Source organism: Crocodylus siamensis, chromosome 5 (genome assembly GCF_052110815.1).
Source record: "Crocodylus siamensis isolate JL-2025a chromosome 5, ASM5211081v1, whole genome shotgun sequence".
NCBI classification, from domain to species: Eukaryota; Metazoa; Chordata; order Crocodylia; family Crocodylidae; genus Crocodylus; species Crocodylus siamensis.
In genome coordinates, this window is record NC_143399.1 from 136052030 (window position 1) to 136071471 (window position 19442).

The 19442-nt window shown below is 42.4% G+C and overlaps 1 protein-coding gene and 1 long non-coding RNA gene across 3 annotated transcripts in view; one reads left to right on the forward strand and one right to left on the reverse strand.

Annotated features, from left to right (window-relative positions):
• GASK1A (golgi associated kinase 1A) overlaps window positions 1-19442 on the forward strand; it is a 59487-nt gene that overhangs the window by 15113 nt on the left and 24932 nt on the right. The gene's annotated exons all lie outside the window — the stretch shown is intronic.
• LOC149864648 (uncharacterized) overlaps window positions 1-19442 on the reverse strand; it is a 51161-nt gene that overhangs the window by 11547 nt on the left and 20172 nt on the right. The window contains exon 2 of the long non-coding RNA XR_016442209.1: window positions 1803-1862. This is a non-coding gene — a long non-coding RNA (uncharacterized LOC149864648). The remainder of the gene's footprint in view (window positions 1-1802; window positions 1863-19442) is intronic.

Sequence of the window (19442 nt, forward strand, 5' to 3'; positions counted from 1 at the left end):
TTGCATTCTTGTTTTAGATGCATTCATTAAAGAGCACTACATCTAACTTTCAGCCATCTTTTGGTTCTGTTTGTTGGGTGGAAATTTGTGGCTATATCCCAAATGTTTTCTTCCTCTGGGTTTCCCTGGGCATCCTCTTTCTGCAGGGCGTATTCTAAAGTCACATGCAACACTGAACATATTGTTGGCATTTAGCAAATAATTTCTAAGAGGACATTTGAAGTGTATCTTAAGCATATATGTAAGCAGTCCTTTAAATTACAGGCAACCCTTGCTTAGCGCTCTTACTTCATTCCTAAAAAACCGAGCGTTAAGTAAAATGAGCATTAAGCGAAACTAAAACTATTTGATGATCCAAGATGGCAACTGTAATCTATTTTAATAACTGTAAAACTTTTTTAATGACCCAAAATGGTGACTGCGAGCATTATAATGAAACACACAGAGCGCTAAGTGAAATCCGGTATCAAATGAGCCTTATAAGCACCAAATAAAACAGCGTTAAGTGGGAGTTGCCTGTAGTTGCTAAATAGGACTTGGGCTGTAATAGAGGTGGAGCAGGCCTGCATTCATAGGATGAACATATTCCCATGTCTCACAATAGGATGCTCTACTCCCCACAGCTCTCTGGCATGGTCAGCTGTGTGTGAGCTCTGTTCTCAGCTGTGTGCTGGAGAGCAAGGTGAAGTAAGGTGGAGGTTGTGCAGGGGGTGGAGGGGTGACGTGCTGGAGGGTTGGGTGGCGGGGGGGTGAAGCAGTCCCATTTTTGCTGAGACCATCCCAATTTAAACACCTGCCCCTGGCATCCCACTTAAAACAAGACAGATGCATTAATTTGACTAAACTGATGGAACCTGACACAGATGCTGAAAATGGGACTGCTCTGGAGCAAACGAGATGTGTGGCCACCCTAATTATTCAGCATATATCCATATTCAATATCTGTACAGCACCCAACAGAATAGGAGTCCTGTTGCATGACACTGCTATTACTGCTCATAATAATATGTCTGGAGATGTTTCCAGTGGTGCCTCAAGACACAAATCTCAGTGAGGGTTCAGTCCTGAGAACATTTACATCTCAGTAGTCCTACTGTGGTCTGTGGGACTCCTCACATATAAAGCTCCAGCATAAGTGCTGTGGGGTCAGAGTTGTGTAGACGAAACTAGGGGCGTGCATGCATGACACTTTACAGCAGGCTAAATGCTTTTGCACTACTTTTAATGATGTCGGCGTTTGCACGCCTTGGTGGCGTATTGCACATTAATTCCAACTGCTGTAGGAAATTCGGCAGCGTAATGTGCCTTAAATGACTTGGGACGCAGCAAACTAAAACTCCTCCTCGGAGTGCCCCTACAGCCACAGAGCTTTATGCAGCTCCGTGGCTCTGCAGGAAGCCCTGCAGGCAGCCTGGCTGCAGCCCAGGGAGGTGGAGAGCATGATTTCTGCCCCCTCCCTGAGCCTTCCTGCCTGCCTGCCTGAGCTGCGTGGGGGCCCAGAGCTTCCCTCCGCGGCTGCAGTGCCCCCCCGGGACCGCCCCGGGTGCCTGCAGGCAGGTGCTCCTGCAGAAAGAAGCACCAGGCCCATACCAGGGACTGTACCACCCGCCAGCAGCTCGCCCGCCCCTCCCCACCACTAGAGAGGCAGGTAAGCATGGGGTGTGTGCACGATATGGGGGTTTACTTCACCCTAAATTGAAGCGGTGGGTTTAAAAACCCACCGCTTCAATTTAGGACCCCCATTTCATCTACACACATCTTATGTTTTCCTACTTACAAGAATAATGACTAAAAAAATTTACCTCTTGACAGACTGTGTCCAGATGACAAGTAGTTTGGGGGAAGGGAGGGTGCTGTAGCATCTGGAAAAAAAAATGAGTTAAAATACATTTTAAAGCCTTTTGGACCGTTGACTACAGCTTTCCCTACTAACTGAAGATTTTAACTTATCTTTAAATAGTGATAAGATTCTTTTTTAAATACTGTTTCTAGTCTATGACAAATTGTGTGTGTGGTTGGCTGGTTATTGACAATGTTGTCTAATTCTGTATCTTCGTATAGTGTAAGCACAGCTGACTCATGCTCCATACAACCATGTATTATTCAGTACTTTGTGAAACCAGCAGAAGTGTTTCAAGCCAGGGCTAAGTATGATTCTGGCAGCCATAACCAGCCATCGAAACTAAATTCCATCTATGCAAATCATCTAGTTTTTCAGAGCAATATGTCATAGGAAGAAGTACCTGATTCACGGAAGTTGGCCTTTCTGTTCGTACGTTCATAAAATGTTTGCTTGAAAGTTAAGTTAGAAGAAAGGGGGTTTTACTTCATGTAATAAATTCCAACAACTTGCTCACCTTTGTGAACTAGACATACTAGTTATTGATGTGGTGGTGTCTAAAGGTTGCATTGTGCTAAGCACTGTATAGATATGTAGTAAAGAGAGAGTCTTGGCCTGCAGGAGCTCAACATTGAATAGGCTTAACAGGAGATGTCAGCAGACATCAGCAGCATAAGGCATACTGCTGCTCTGCTGAGTCTCTACATGGCTGACCTGTGAATACCAGCCAGCTCTGCATCTCAGCACAGCACATGTGCACTCACTAATACAACTACAGTGCTACCTGTCCAGGAGCTAGAATAGCTTGGTGTCCTGGCATGGTCCTGTCTTGTGCCATAAAGACTCACCAGTATGTCTGAGAACACACATCCCTGAAAAGAGGCATCAGGCATACATGCATTTCCCCCAGTGTGGACGTTCCAGTGTCTGGTAATAGCTCCTGATTATTGCCTCATAGTTAGGCTACTAGGCACTCTGCTAAGAAATTGGATGGGAGCTTGTTACCACCTGTTGCTGACCATTTTGCTGCATTCCCTTTTCTTTTTTATAGGCCTCTCTTTAGAAAAATCTGGGAAATTCAACACTGAGACCACACTATGGCTGCAGGGGAAGAAATGGGAAAGATACTGGACAGGCAAAAGTTGAGGGCTCAGATCCTGTCTCATGCGAGGGTAGCCTATGTGGCACTCTGCTTGTGCAAAGCTCTTCTAAATATGGGTTATCAAGGCCCAGGAGGATTTCCTCAGTATCTGGGACCCATAGGTAGTGTAAATGTACTACAGCAGCTTCTCTCTTTCTCTCATACCCACCCATACACAGACATACAAACACACATACTCCCCCACTGGCTCTTGGGTATAACCAAGGATATCAGCCAAGGTCTTAGCTCCCTTGGGTCAACAGATCCCTACCTGCTGGATTGGTTTTCTGGGGCAGCCCTTAAACTTCCCTAGCATATTCCAGGTACTTGACTGAACTACCAAATGCCTCAGGAACAGAAACATGGCTCCTCCTGTACCAGACTCTCTTCAGCAACAGGTTTGGATCTGAGCAGAGGTTATGGTTTTCCACCCCGCTACCCTAACTCTTAACATTAGTTCAGCCAGGTAGTCGGTCATCATTATTGTGTTTATTATACAGCTTAGGAACTAAAAGGAAAAGGGGCCACCACTGTGGCATGATACGAAGACAAAACACAAGGTAAGTGTCCGCAGAGAACTGCTCATGATTTAAATAGACAAGGCAGAAAACAGATAGGGGAAAGGGATAGGACATAGAAGCAGAATGGATAATGCATTGTCTATAAACATCACATTAATTCCATATTTATTTATTTTTTGCTTCTGTCGTATATTTAAATCCTGCTGCATTAGTACTGTAAGAGCTACGTGCTGCCTGTATATAGGATTTTCCACTTTTGTTTATCTTCTTAAATGTGAAGGTTCATACTGGGAACGTCTACTTGAGTAGAGTTAATTACTGCGTAGTAAGCATCACCATCTACACATGTTGACTCTTACTGTGCAGTAATTTCCTGTACTAAGGAGTTAACTTTTCTACTCGGCAAATGCAGGTAGCAAATTAACTGCTAAGTAATTACTGTGCAGTACAGCACATATAGACAGCTGACCAGAAGCAAATTTGTTCCCAGACAGCCAGGTAGCAGGGGGCAGGAGATTGCTCCCTGCCCCGAGGTGCTGCCTGCTGCTGAGGTGGGCACTGCCACCACAGCCCAGGCGCGGATAATGTCCCCCTACCCTGGCAGCAGGGAGCTCCCAGTTCCCACTCCATGCTCGCGATCCCAGAGCAAGGCCTGGGAACTTGTTCCCAGCCCCAGTTCCAGGATCCCAGAGTGGGGGCTGGGAGCTTGTTTTGAAGGGCATCGGCAGGGTTGGGGGGGCTGTGGATGGGGAGTGAGGGGCCTGGATCTGCATCTTGGTGAGCAAAAGGGGCAGGGAAAGCTCTGATTTTCTGTGATTAAAAACCTAAGATCAAATACCAAAATGTACAGGTACTTAGAATTTATTTTATTTTATTATAGTGATTAAGGCACTGGTACGCTTCCATATTGCTTTAAAATTGTAAATATATCAGTAAAACATTGTGTTCAATTGATACCTCTGTATAATGGCATTTCATTTTAATCACAGATTTTGGGTTTTATTCAGAGAATTTGTGAAACTTTTATCAGAGAATTTGCCATTTTTAAACAAAGAAAACCAGGATCCCTGGTGATTAGGCACACAGTCACATGCATAAATAATCAGAGAGCTGACCAGAGAAGAGGTCTCATACTGTGGCTGCATGAGCAGCTGTGCTGGCTCATTGCAGCCACATCTGTGCATATAAGCATGCGCACAAAAGTCTGAAAATGCAGCCTACATTGTAAATGATATTATTCCATTAAAAAAAAGATATATAACACAGCTGAGTGAATGACGCTATAGAAACCCAACTTGTGGTTTATTTTAACTGGACAACTTTAACATGGATCTTTTAAAAAAAACAATAAAGAGTTTTACACTACACAGAGAAATGAAGAACTGTTGTGCCTTATTTATTTTTATTTTTTTTGCAAATGCCATTAATTTGACATGACTTTGAGGAAACTTGAGGGTGCATCTATAGAGATGGTAGGGGGTGGAAGTAAGCTTTACAGCTGCCTTGATTTACTGGCTGAGATAATTTGTTACCCGCTCTGATTATTTAATATGACTGGTAGGCTGTTCGACTTATCCATACAGATTTTATTAGAAATTCTGCTGGGTAGTCATTATTGTGTTGTTGTAAGATTAGTTTTCAGGTTGCCTGGAGCTTAGTGTATATTTTTTTTTAATATTTTTTTATTGCTGTTTGAATCTAAATAAATACATACTTATACACTTCTAATCTGCTTATCCAGGGTTCTTTACCAAGGCTAAGATCCTCTGAGCTGGGGTTGCTACAGTAACTGTCCACTTATTTCCCTTGAAATCTTTTGATGTTATTTTGCCTGTTATACGCCAGGACCATGGAGTTCTTTTCCTTTAGAGATCAACAAAGCCAATTTGATCAACCCAATTTTATAAGAGAAATTGAAAGTATACTTTTTGATTTTTGAATTCTGTCAAGGTTCAAATCTCCAGGGAGTAAAATTGCAAAGACCAAAACGCTGAGTCACATTTGAAAAAAAAAACCCATATCCCTAGTTGGCCAGACTGTACACAGTGCTCTTCCAGATACTCCAGGGGACCAGAGCTAAGTTATTGTCATTTGATCACTGAGAATTCAGGTTGTTTACTTACCAGGATGTTTGAAAAGACAATACTTTCTCAAGTCTCTTTATTGGTTTTGTTTCTTAGCTTGCCTAGTGAGACGTGTACCTAACTTCTAAGGAGGACATGGAGTACTGTCAGTGCGTCAGACTGGCAAGGCAGTGTTCCAAGTATGGTTTTCATTTCAGACTAAATTGAAACAATAGCATAAAATTGAGTAGTTTTACTGCATGGACCTGAAACAAGTGTCTTTGGGAAAATACTTATCCTTGAGCTTGTGAACACAATACTGTTCCTGCAATCTTGGATTATCTTTGTTATCATTAAGTTTGCTCTATTAACTACCAGAAAAACCCCACAAAGGGTGAATTTGCACTTCAGTTTTCACTGCTGCTGATGTGGAAGGGAAAACTTGACTCCTTGCACAGAGCTGAGAGAGAGAGAATCTGGAACAGCTCTTGCTTTGATTCACAGTGCCTGATTCTGAGCCCAGAGCAGGAGTGAAATGAAGCCACAACTTGCAGTGCCCAAACCAGAGCTTGCTGACAGCAAAGACAAAGTGATCTTGGAAGTTAACAACAGTCTGACTGTTTAGTCAGTAAAGCAATTCGAATTAAAAATGTGGCTACCATCTTTGATCATGCTCCTACTGGATTCCTGTTTCTGTCTGTTCTACAAAGCTTATAAGCAAATTTTCCACATAGTGTTTTGAAAATCACCAAATATGGCTTGACTAGATCTTTTTACATAATACCCAAAAATCACACACATAATACATAGTTTTCTGCCAAATATGCTTTTTTGCCTGCAGCATGTCCATATTTGATGTGGACTGGTAACAGCAAGCAAATGAAGAAATTCCTGTGCATAAAAAATATGCTAAACCACACTCTCAGTCCAGCTCCAACAGCAGCGCAGTGGGGGTCAAGGACTATGGGGGAAGGGAAGTCCATACTATTTCCCTGATGCCCTTGAGAAGCATGGTCTACCCAGAAGGTCCTTCTCTCTGCATGCCAGGCCAGGAAAAGAGATAGTGAAGCCATCCTGGGGGTGCACTCTGCTCCTGTTTTTGAGCCATGTCAGCATACTTAAGAGTGGTGGCCGGCAGCATCCCCCAAAAGGCTTCCCCACCTCATTTCTGGATTAGGCATGTAGAGTGAACATGAGCCTGCACAAGATGAACATAAGCCTGCAATGTGATGCTGTGGCTAGTAAAGTGACCTCAATAATATAACTATACGTTCCTCTGTATTCCTTTTTTTGCAACAACCAACACTTAAAAGAGGTATAGCACAGGTATCTTCCATGAAACAAGGATGGGAGGGAGGGTTGCTGGCTTCCAACAAAATTCAGATACTCTGGCAATGAAGTGCACTTCATACACCCCCAAGATAAATGCAGGCAAAGTTCTTTCAGTAGATGTGATATCTTTTATTAGAGTAACTGAGTAGTTGGAAAAAAAGTTCCTAGCAAGCTTTTGGGTGCAGTCACCCTTTTGCAGGCACCAGGAGTGCAGACTGCAGAAGGGTGACTGCGCCCAAAAGCTTGCTAGGAACTTTTTTTCAAGCACTGTTTTCAATTGGTCTAATAAAATATATCATATCTACTCAAAGAACCTTGCCTGCCTATGTCCCTAGACCAATGCAGCTACAACCAACCCCCCACCCCACCCAGCAAGATAAATGCACTGCTTTTCAAATATAGTAGCTAAAGTTATTGGCAGCTTCTACACTCTGATTTTGGAGTTCCAGAACAGCTGAGAAATGTAGATGGTTTCTAAAAAGCCTGTCTAGTTTTCTCAAGAGAAAAGAGTCTCCTGAAACTAAAACTGTCTCCTTGCCCCTCTCATGCTGAGGAAAAGCTTGCTCTGGCTTAGGGAGAACAGGAATTTCAGGAATGCCTATACAGGGGCCAGTCTTGGAAAGAACTGAGGTTCTCCTGGCTGCTTTTGAATTCCGCTGAGGACAGTAGTTCTCAATGATTTTAGGCTCCAGTCACCCGCCCATAATATTTCTGAACTTATTGGCACCCCATTTTAGAAACCAATTTATTTATTACATTGCATAAAAATAATATGACTGGAAACACATTTTTTAAATGGAAAAAGAATACATGAGTAATAGTATTATAATTAATGAGACACTTCAGCCTGGCAGTTCTTGCAAATTTCTTGAATTTATGGCCAAACTGAAGAAAGACACTTTTTCACTGAACAAAGTATTCTCTCTTGTTTTTTATGTTGGTTAAAGCAGAGGACCCCAAGTCACTAAATGCAAGGTGGATGTGCGTGCATGTGGGTATGTGTGTGTGTGGCCCTTTCAAATTTAATACCTCATTTAACAAAGGTTAATTTAAAGTGCTGTATCCATTTTAAAGCACCGTAGAGCCATGCACTTCTGTTAAGTCACAGCAATAAAGCACTTTAAATGGCGAAAAAAGCAACTTCTGTACACATGTAAAGTCTGAGGGTTGTTTTTCTTGAGAATTTAAAAGTCTTTTAAGTTCTTATTATCCAAATGCCTATTTTTCATAGAGAAATGGAACCATAGCCTAATTAGATCCTTTTTCACTGCAGACACATTCAGGTTTGGGAGAATGCTCATCTCCATACCAGGCAAAACCCATAGCTAAAGAGCTTTCAATGTACATCTTAGCTTACCTACTTTCAGTTATGTTTTAAACCCATTACTTGAACTTGTGCATGATCTCTCTCTGAACACATTCATTATAATTTCACTATGTGGCTCGTCAACTATTTGCTTTTTTATAACAAACTTGTACATTATGGCAGCTGCATTATATTAATTAAAAAGTGAATCACTGATCATCACAACAAACAACACAACTCACCTGAGCGGATGCTCTAATATAAAATGGTGGCATGTTGTCATAGCGTGAAAAGAGCTGAGCTTAGCCAGCTGGTCCTGACTGGGTCAGCTGAAGATATATAAGCAATATGTTGTGCTACTGCCTTCACTCAGAGAAGTGGGAAATGCTCCCTCTTAGTCTTACTTTATTTTTTTGACTACAGAAAAATGATACAGCAATTCTTCTCCAGTAAAGAACTTGAAAAGACCACAACAGGCCAGAATGTTTTTGATGCTATGGATCCTATTTGAAATCTCTGGATTTGCCTTGTGAATCATGTAGATGTTTGCACACCTAGCAGAGCTAACATTGTGCATCACCCTTAAAAGGATCTTACCACACCCCAGGGTGCTACAGCACTCCAGTTGAGAATGACTGGCCAAAGAGCTGAGAATACTCAACACCTTGCAAGATTGCTCCCATTGCACACCGTTGTACATCTTTACATGAGCTGTAAAGGGAGATAACTGAGCCACAACTTGAGCACTAAGGGTGTACATACACGTGCAGTGAGGCTGCTCTGACACGCTGTAATTGCAACGTGTTGAAGCAGACTCAATTAACTGAGTCTGCTGGAGCATGGTAATTACTGCACCCCAGCAGACTCCAGCATCTTATGTATCAGTGTCCTTGATTTGAAAAATGGCAGTGGGGGCACTTTAACTAAAGCTCATTAAAGTGCCACCATTTTTCAGCGCAGGAATGCTGATACATGAGACGCTCCAGGCACTTTAATTAGAGTGGCTCCCGGAGCTGCTCTAATTAAAGTGTACCCCTCCCACTCCCAGAGCACATGTATAAATGCCATAAAAATAAAAAGCCAGAGGCACCTTACCTCCAAAAGGCTCTATTTATTTTCATGTGATTCCAAATCTTTACCATGTGTGAGTGCAGATGGACAGTTTCTGCATAGAATTAAGATAGCCAGCATTTAAGCCTTTTCCATTCTTTCCTACAGAAGAACAATCCTTTCCTGTTTCATCCACTGAGTAAATGACTAACAGATGGAACCTAAAAAGATTATCATTAGATGTCTAAAAGCATAACATCCTCTCCAGTCTTGAAGGCCTCTGTGCCCTATTCTGCGTGTGGTCCTGACATAGAACTATTCATCTACTGATATTTATACAGTATTTTCTTAACCATGTGGCTGATTCTCTGCTCACTTGTAGTAGTGTAAATCAGATGGAAGTCCATCAGAGCTACTTTGATACAAGACTAGCATGAGAGAAGAATCAGGCCCAATGAATATTCCCACAAGAGAAACATTTACATGAGAGATATAAAGCTCAATCACTTCAACTGTGCCCTCACTGGCTCTTTCAGGAAGCATTACCGTCCTAATCCTGTTGCTATTGGTGATTCTGTAGCTTGTTTGCTGTGATGCTCAAGGACAGCACTGAAGGGTTAAAAGAGCTAGAGTGCACCCAATTAAATTACCAGGCAGCTGGTAAAACAAACAGAAGGAAGTGCTCTTTTACTTGATACACAATTAGCTTGTAGAACTCATTGCCACACAATATTGTGGAGGCTAATAGTTCAGAAAAGGATTAGATCTTGAGGCTGTTAAACACAACCATCAGGGATGTAACTTCAGACTCAGGACACCCCTATACCTATGACTGCATTCAACTGTAAGGGTATAGCAGGGATAGATCACGTCACATGTGCCCTGTTTCTTTTATTCTTCCTCTAAAGCATCTGCTACTTTCCATTGTTGGAGAGAAGACCCTGGGCTGGATGAATGTTTTGGTCTGACACAGAATTGCACTTTTTTTACATTTGCTTATTATGTTGTCTTTTATGTGTGAAGGCCAAAGCCTTGTGGCCACTGAAGAACACAAGAGTTGGATTGGCTTAGTCTCCACCATATCCCCAGTAAATCCCAGCTTGGTTGGTTCCTTGTACAGACTGGACACTTTATTCAGCCCAGAAAGTGTTGTCTCTTGGTGGAAGAGCCTATCTAAACAAAGGTGAGGACAATTGCTGTCACCAGGAGGTGAACATCAGAGAGGGAAAAGAAGAAACAATAGTATTGGCACAAACCAGCTTGCAAATTGGTGGCATATTGGCCAGGATTCCATTTAGGATAAAAATTAGAAGAAGGTTTCTAACCACCAGACAAATGAGGTTCTGGTGTAGCTTTCCAGGGAAGGCAGGAAACCTCTACCTGATTTTTTTAATGGAGCTTGATATAAAAGGGGTTATGAAATGGTTGCCTGTGGTACCAAGGGACTGGACTTGATTACTCAAGGGGTCCCTGTTTGTCCTGGTTCCTGTGTATACTTGTCCTGAATGTAGAATACTGTTCTTTTTAAAGCTGCTCAGTGTAATTGTTGTGAACTCCCGGAAGCAGGGCCAGCTCCGTTAGGTCCATTAGCTTCTTAGTTCTGATTTCAAGCTTCTCTTCCCACAAACAATTTCTTATCCCTCCTTTGACTCTATAACATAGTTTTAATTGTGTTTCCAAAACAAACAGTTACAAAGGCAGACTGGAACTCAACCCCATCTTCTAAGCATTACATTTGTCTCCTTGCAGTATAATATCCTTTGTCTCAAACTTTGTAATCGGACCTTGTACCATGTCTTTGCTGGGAGTGCTGAATTATGACTTCAGTGTTTGATTTACATAGCACATTTGGCAGGGGATGCAAAATCAGATTTATTTTAACATAAATTTAATTTCCAGTATCCAGGGCAAGTGTTTGAAAAAGTCGCACTTTTCAAAGACAACTTGTCAGGGTCTCTTTTTTCCCATAGCAACATATATACTTATTAGACTCTCTAAACGTTTAGAATTGTAATGGCTGTTCTAGCAATAATGTATAGTACTGTTTTACTTAATATATGGAGCAGCACCAACTTCAAAAGCGCTAGAATCCCATCTATGCCATTTACAAGCTTGTATGTACATTGTCACCTTCTCCTGGTTCAAATCCAGGCGCTTAGGGACCTTTAAGTGGTTGGAGTATAAAAAGGCTCCCTGTGGTTGGACCCCCAGTGGTTGGAGTCTAGGAAGGCTCTTTACTTGCAGTGACCTGGAGTCAAAAGGATCCAGGCAAATATTTAAACAAATTGAGCTGTTTCATGTATATTTCCCACATATGCACCACTACCACCCAGAGGTTCACTCTGAGCCTCTAGCTGCAGCCACTACTGCTGTTTTGGCTGGTCCCCATGCACATCCCTTGAATTTTGCATTGCCTCCTTTTAAACCGTATGTGGACTCAGATTCATTTGAAGCTCAGACCTTGGTTCACCAAAAAAGCTTGTTAAGTCTGGGCCAGGGTTGCAGGCATGCAGTGAAACGCATTGACCTGAGGAGTTGCTTCTGGTTTTAGGTTTCATTAAAATTTTCACCCAGCTGTTTATTAGTATTGCTCCTTGGGACAGCAAGCGAAAACATGTGTTGGAGGCCTGTGTTTGGAGTTTAGAGTTCTGTTCCCCAGGCCACATGTATGTGGTGTTGCTGACAGCTGGGGTTTCTTTCATGCAAAGTCGTATGGTTTTATTTTGCATGAAAGCCATAAAATTACAAAGAGGCTTTGCATAACTCATCTGATTTTCTGCAGTTCAAATGAGTTCATGCTTTCTCTTTCCAGGGGAGTTTTAGGCTATTATTATGTGTTGGAAGCAGCTTCCGAATCATTCTCAGGATTTATAAATTGAGATTTTTAGTGGAATTTGGGTACTTAACTCTCTTCTTCTCCTTTGGAAATTCCTGCAACAACCTAAGTGCTGTGAGTGAAAATCTTTCTTTTTGCAGAAAGGAGAGATGGTGGGACAACTGGGGACAGAGAGTTATAAAATATAACCGCCTTTAACAGCAGGGAAATTCAAGTCCAATACCAATGAGACTGTAGTCTGAATTTACTTCCTAGGGAACATTTTTCTATGTTGTAGAAGAAAATAAATGCACAGCTAGCATTCTATATATCAAGGAGGCATGCTATAATACATGGGATTATTTGAGGTCTGCTCAAGCAATGCAGAATAACCTGTCCATTTGCTTCTAATGCTCCCATTTCCAGCTTACAGTTTCTACCGATCTCTTGTAAAAGTAGAAAGAATAAAAGATCTAAATTATTGTACACAAAGGCACATAAAGCAAAAGTTGGTAATACCCTTCCTGACACAGTTCCTTGCATTTGGCAAGCAGAAAATTTTGACTCCAGACCCAGTAACTCAGACTTGAATCCCTCCTAAATATGGGATGGAACAACTTCTGATGTTTTTCCATGAATTGTATTGTATATCACCATAAAACCAAAATCAAAAACACACCAAGGCACACTGAACTGTGAAATGTATTCCAGATGTTGAAACAGTAGTGATTCAGTCAGCACATCATGGTACCCAAACGCTGCTCATCTCCTCTTGGGTCTTGTCCATACACAGTGTTTGACTATATTGGTTTGAAACTGTTATAGGTAAATGAAGGGAATCCTTAGTGTGAACATAGTTATAAGGACATAAAGGTGCTTCTAATGATAGAGTGTATTTCTGTAAGTTGGGTGTAGACCAGTCTTCACGGTATAGTCTCGGGCCCGGCCCATGCTACAAAGTTTGGCCATCATTGCTCCATTGGCTAGGGTGCATGAGAAGAGGAAAAAGAAATGGGTATGAACACTGGTGATGGACATAGCACAACTGTCAGAAGAAGACTTCTGTTGGTGAAGTTTTTCTGTTCAAGGATGCAGAGGTAACTTTTGTGGCAGGAGAACTCCCTTGTCCCCACTAGAGGGGATGGCTGTTGTTGGGCTTGTATTTGAAGCAGCAGCTCTATAGTACAGCCACAACCTCATTCAGCAGAGGGGTTATTTGGGGAGTCAAGCACAGGAGAAAGGAAAAAAATGGGAAACACCATGGGAATCTGGAAAGCAGGATTTAAGGCAGAGGATCAGGTATGTGTTAGTGGCTTTATGACTTGCATTGTGGTGGAGACCATGCCAGGAAATAAAAAAAACCCAGCAAAACACTTTTCATTCGTGCAACATGGGATTAAGCTTGGTGATAGCCAATGTGTAGCTACTGAACAAAGACCATACAGCAAACTTTGGCATTCCATGTGAGGACTTTTCTCATCCTAAGCAGCTTGTGGTGTAGCTGTTGGCAAGGGGCCCTGCCAGCTCCACAGCCTTGAGGTCAGGAGGCTAAAAGAAACCATGCATTGTAGGAATGAAAGATAGAGGTTCAGCTTTGCTCAGCAAAATGTGATCACTCCTGGATATGCCTGGCAGTTGTGAGAGAGGGGCATCTCTCATTGTATCTACAGTTATGCTTTCAAATACTCAGGGGTTACAATAAAGGAATGTGAAACGGTTGTTGCTCCAAGATGCCCCCCAAAGATCTTCTGTTATTTAACAACTGCCCTGTAATGGCTGTAAAATAGCCTGTAGCAAAAATTCATGTTATCTCAGAAGTCTCATGGAAATGCTTCAGATAATGTCAGGAGCACATGAACCACTTAACTCTCATGGAGGAAGCACTGAGACTGAAATCCTGTATTGGGGCATCCAGAAGCTTCACGCTATTGGCCTAACTCATGTCTACAGACCAATGTTTCCCAACTTTTTCCAGCCCAAGGCACACTTAGATTAAAACAAATTTTCTGTGGCACACCTGTTAAGGCATTCCACATCCTCATACCTATTGTAGCTCATTGCCATGGCAAAATTCACCTGTTCATTCCTGATGGCACACTTTTGTGCCATAGCACACTGGTTGGGAAACACTGCTATAGACTGCTCTGTGGCAGCTGAGAATCCCTGTAGCAATGTAGGCTGTCATGCTTGTCCATTCCCCTTTTCCACCTCTTATCCTTGCACCTAACACAACCCTATGCTGGGGCTCCTTAGGAGGCCTGTGGAGGGCTTCCTACAGCTTCTCTGATGGAGAAGAAGTCTCCTGTCCACTAGTTAACATGGGAAGGGGAAATCCTCCCAAGAGCTATGTATTCCAGCTTGAATATCATGTCTTGTGGGGGGAGGAAATGTGTCTTGTCTCCAAACTGAATTTACAGAGAAATTCTTTTGGGCAACATTCCTATTTTCTATAGGGCTGTGCAAAATTTCGCCAGGTGTTTCATTTCAAAGCTGTTTCGACGTGTTTTGAGCTTGAAAAAGCGAAATTGAAATGAAACAAAAGGCTTCTCAAAACAGCTTCAAAATGGAACTAGGGCACTCAAAATATTTCAAAAGTTTCAAAATGTTTCAAATTTTGAAGCTGGGCTTACTTGCCTTCAGCGCTGATCCCAGACAGCAGCAGCGGCAGCCTCCTCTTATCTGATATGCAGATCTGGGGGCCTGCACCCCCTGGGAGGTCTGTGGGGCTGTGCCAGACTCCTCCTGAGGGTTCGAGCCCCTGGATCTGCACACTGGATGACAGGCGGCTGCTGCTGCTGCCACCTGGGACCAGCGGTGGGCACAATCTGTGCCAGGAAGAGCAGCAGCGGCAGCCTCCTGTCATGCAGCGCACAGATCTGGGGGCCCGCAACCTCAGGAGGAGTCTGGCACAGCCCCACAGCCCTCCCAGGGTTGCGGGCCCCCAGATCTGTGCACAGGATGAAAGGAGGCTGCTGCTGCCAGCAAGTGTCATGAGTTTTGCTTTGAATAGTTTAAGGAGCAGTTTCCCAGAAACCTCTGTACCAATCTCCTTGAAACTTGATATGCTTCGTGCCCTCAGAAGAGGCTACCATCTCTGCAATTTTCTCTCCAAATCAGGCACAAAATGACCAAGTTTTAGGCATTTGCAGGATTCCCCATTATAGCCTGTGGGTGATGCGTTGAAACAGCAAAACCGTTTCAATGAAATGAAATGGAACAGTGCTTCGAAATGAAACACAGTCCCTTCAAAATGGTGAAATGAAAGTCAAAATGAAATGGTGCTGTTTTGCACAGCCCTATTTTCTAACATCCACAGCATGAGTTGAGCAAATATATAAATTATAATACAGTAAAAGCTGTGTTATCTGGCACTTAGCCATCTGGAATGCTCTATTAACCGGCATCTGTCATAGACGGCAATACAAGCCTTCCTTCATGTATCTGGAAATACTCTAATAGTCATCCGGCACCTTGCCGTGCACTTCTTATAAATCTGTTGTTTACAGATGCTTCAGGACACTGTCAAGCGGTGTCACTAGCAGCAGTCTCAATTGTACGCATCCGTCATCGTGATTGCATTGTGCTTGTGCTGTATTACTTATAACTCTCAGATAACCGGCATATTTGGTTAACCTGCAACCCCCATTCCCCTTGGATGCTGGATAACAGAGCTTTTACTGTATTCATACTCATACTGGCAATGGGCAGATCTCAATGGGCAGCATCAAGGTACAGCCCCAAACTGTCTCTGAGCTTGCAGGTGCTTGGATCTGGGTTGTTAGTTGAGTCTACAGAAGTGAAAGGAACCATAGGCAAAGTGCCAGACCCAGATGCAAACTGCCTTGGCGCTTGATAGCAGGCGTTCCTATCCAGGCATCTGTTCAAACCTTTCTATACTCAGTGGGCATGTCTACATGTGCCCTCAACTGCTCAGTTGGTACTGCACAGTCCTGGTGGTGCATGGGTCATTTTTTACCCTACTGTGCAGTAGCAATGAACTACTGTGCAGTAGCTTGTTGCTGCGCACAGTACCATTGGCATCCTGGTTCATGCCTGCTGATGCTACATCAGCATAGCAATGAGCTAGGTCACCATAGTGTTTCATGTAGGCATGCCCAGTGTGTACAGTAAAGCCACTAGCTGTAAATGTAGCTCTTACTGCACAGACACGTGTAAAAATTTGCTTACTTATTCTGTTCCTTTAGTGCTTTCCCTTAGTGCTTATTCAGCCTAAATAGTCATAAACATAAAGAGGATCCAGTTGCATGAGAATGGAAAGACAATACTATCCCTTGACCTAAGATGTGTTCATGTAACTTGAGTAGCAGTAATATGAATTACTTGCTGGAAACTGCAGCAATTCATATGATTCTGCTTGGGTTTTCAGGAAAAGGAGGTAATAGCTCTTCACTGTGGGAGTGCAGTGACGTTAGGGCACAGCTAGGACAGGGATAGCTGTGAAGATATTTATTTCCAGACTGCTATATGTGTGTGGGGAGGGGCGGGGGAAACAGATAAGTGAGACAGGTGACATCAGGCAGTATGAAACATGGGATCATAGAATCATACATAATTAGGGTTGAAAGGGACCTCAGGAGGTCATCTAGTCTGACCCCCTACTCAAAGCAGGACCAGCCACAACTATAGGATAATTCCTTTTGATGCACAGGAGCCATTTTTTTTCACAATGACAAGAAGAAATTAAACAATTCAGGTTATATGTACATGGCTTAATGCAGCTCTGTGTATTAGAAGCTTGATATGTGAACCTGGGTGGAGCCCCATGCTACCACACCTATACGGCTGTATTGGCCATCTCTGCATCTAAGTCCTGTTTAGGTGCCTAGTCAACTCATCTAAATCACCCCAATCCTTCAAACACTTATATACATTCTTCACTTTACTACTGTGAGCAGTCCCACTTGGATTAATCAGGGCTGTTCAGAGTGATAGGGCAAGGCATGTGCCTAAACATTCTCAAGATTGGAGCCAAAGGTACACTGATGGAATTGAAATGAATTGAGGTTATAATTCTAATAGATGAGAAAGCAATATTGAAGCTGGAAGTGTGAAATTTACCATGAGAAACATGGTTTCACTCTAGTCGCTAACAAATTTACCATTGACTTGAAGAGGGTCAGGATTTCACCCATGGGGGAGAGTAGGGGAGGGAAGCATTGACTGGAATATAACAAATCGGACTTTGTTGCAAAATGACAGTCAAATAGATCATTGCACTGACTTTCTCATGATGGCAAAATAATGATAATATATCCATTTCTGATCTGGCACTTTCAAGGACTGCTCCCCCACTCATTCTGCAGTTTGAGTTTATGTTCTATGTCACTGACAAGAGGATGACCATCATCTTGACCTAGATATCATCTGTTTTGCCTCTTTAGTTTACAAGAATGTATCTGTTTCAAGTCTGTGAATAGTGATAAATGGCAGAGACTTCTTTAAAAATCTATTTTTCTATTTTAATGTAATATTTTTAAAGTGTTTTTTAAGCCAAATCAAAAGCCCTGGACCATGAGATTCTTTGCTTATTTAGTAGGTGCACAACAGACAATAGGTGCAATGCAGCTCCCCATGTTGCCCTGCTACATGCCTCAAATCTGACCTAGAGAAACCACCTTTAGGGCAACAGTTTTAAATGTAGGAGTCAACCCTGTTTGGGGTTGCAGTACTCACCAATGGAGTTGTGGGCACTGAACAGGCTTTGACTTCAAGGTTACAAACCAGTGATAAGTTGGGTCATGAGCCTGGGAGTGACACTGCAGCTCAAAAAAATTGGAAGTGCTTCTCTAAGAGTGATGAAGTAGGTCATTCTTCCAGCTCATTCAATTTATTGGAAATTGAACCAAAGTCTGCCTGGTAAGGGCACCAATGAGGGGACCCATAATACTATTAGTGTCACCTGTGATATTGATACCTGCCTATTGGCAAATGAACCAACACCACATTTCAGATGGGAAAGTCATTAGTAATCTGGGTGAGATTTAAACAAACTGAAAGTGATGGAAGCATTCACATCTCATTGGTTATCTACTAAATGAAAAAGATCATGGAAATGAAATGAAATTTTACTGATTTTTTTTTTTTGGTTTTGTTAAAGTTTTTAAAACTAAATATCCAACATGAAGAGGATATCAGTAGCAATACTTTCCTCCTATATTTCTTATTTTACAATTAAACTCCTGAAAATCTGTAAAAGGTTAGTTCCTACTCTGACTGACTTCTTACATAGAATGCCTGTCTGTAGACACTTGATGTAAGTCATCTTGCAAGTATTTTTTTAAACTTAATAATTCTTTTTTTGCCAAAGATGCCCCAAGGGTTGCAGATTAGTCAGTTCTTAGAGATTAGGCTTTCCAAGAGAAAACAGAGAGGTGGGAGCTGGTTGATATGGTCATCAAACCAAGTACATTCAGAAGTACAATAAAGTCTGGGTAGATGAATACCTCTTAGAGGAATATGCTTGGTTCTGTCAAGCTGGAGGAAGTGCTTTAGTTGGAGAGCATTCCTGATCCATGTACGTACCCCTGGTACTACATCAGCTCTGAATCAGCTCTTGACTTTGTGTCTTAGGAAGATGAGGTTACACTCCCCCACAGTCATCTGCTACCTCACAAGACTGACTGATGGGCCTGGAAAGCCATTAAAGTACCTCACTCAACATTCATCTCGCAGGGAAATCAGTGTCTTTGGACAATAAAAGAGGAAGCTGATTTGATAGTATGTAGTGGGTCACTTCTGGGCCCTGCTGTCCACCCCTGCAGAGGAATAGAGGGTTGTGTGATGAGTTGTTATTCCTTTGTATTGATTACGTGCATAGAGGGTCCCCCCATTTGGAGGTGAACAACATAATTGAGCCAGTATGGAGGGGGAAATAAGCTGCTCAAGGAAAAGGGCTGGCATAGCTGACTACTCCCGTGGAGCAATGTTGAGGTGGAGACTGAACTGTAATTGAATGTGATTTCTGCTGACTCTTTAAATAGGACTACACCTGCTTTCATGGTTTACTTTACTTTTCCATTCTCCCCTCCAAATGTTTTTATCTTCCTATCCTTGTTTTAGATTGTAAGTGTTTTGGGGCAGGGTCCATCTTTTTCTTCTTTGTTTTAAGGCATCTCATGTTCCATGACTGGAGTACTCAGGCACTACCACTATGCACATAACACTACATCTTTATCTGTACAAACAGATTGTCTTTGCAAGCATGGATAGGGATAGAGTGGAGATCAATAAAGGAAGGGACCTGGATCTCTTCAGTTTCCGTAAGAGAAGGCTGAGAGGTAATATAGTGGCTGTCTACAAACTCGTTGCGGGAAGGGAGAGAAGGCAGCAAGGGATAGGAGATGCTCTGTTTAC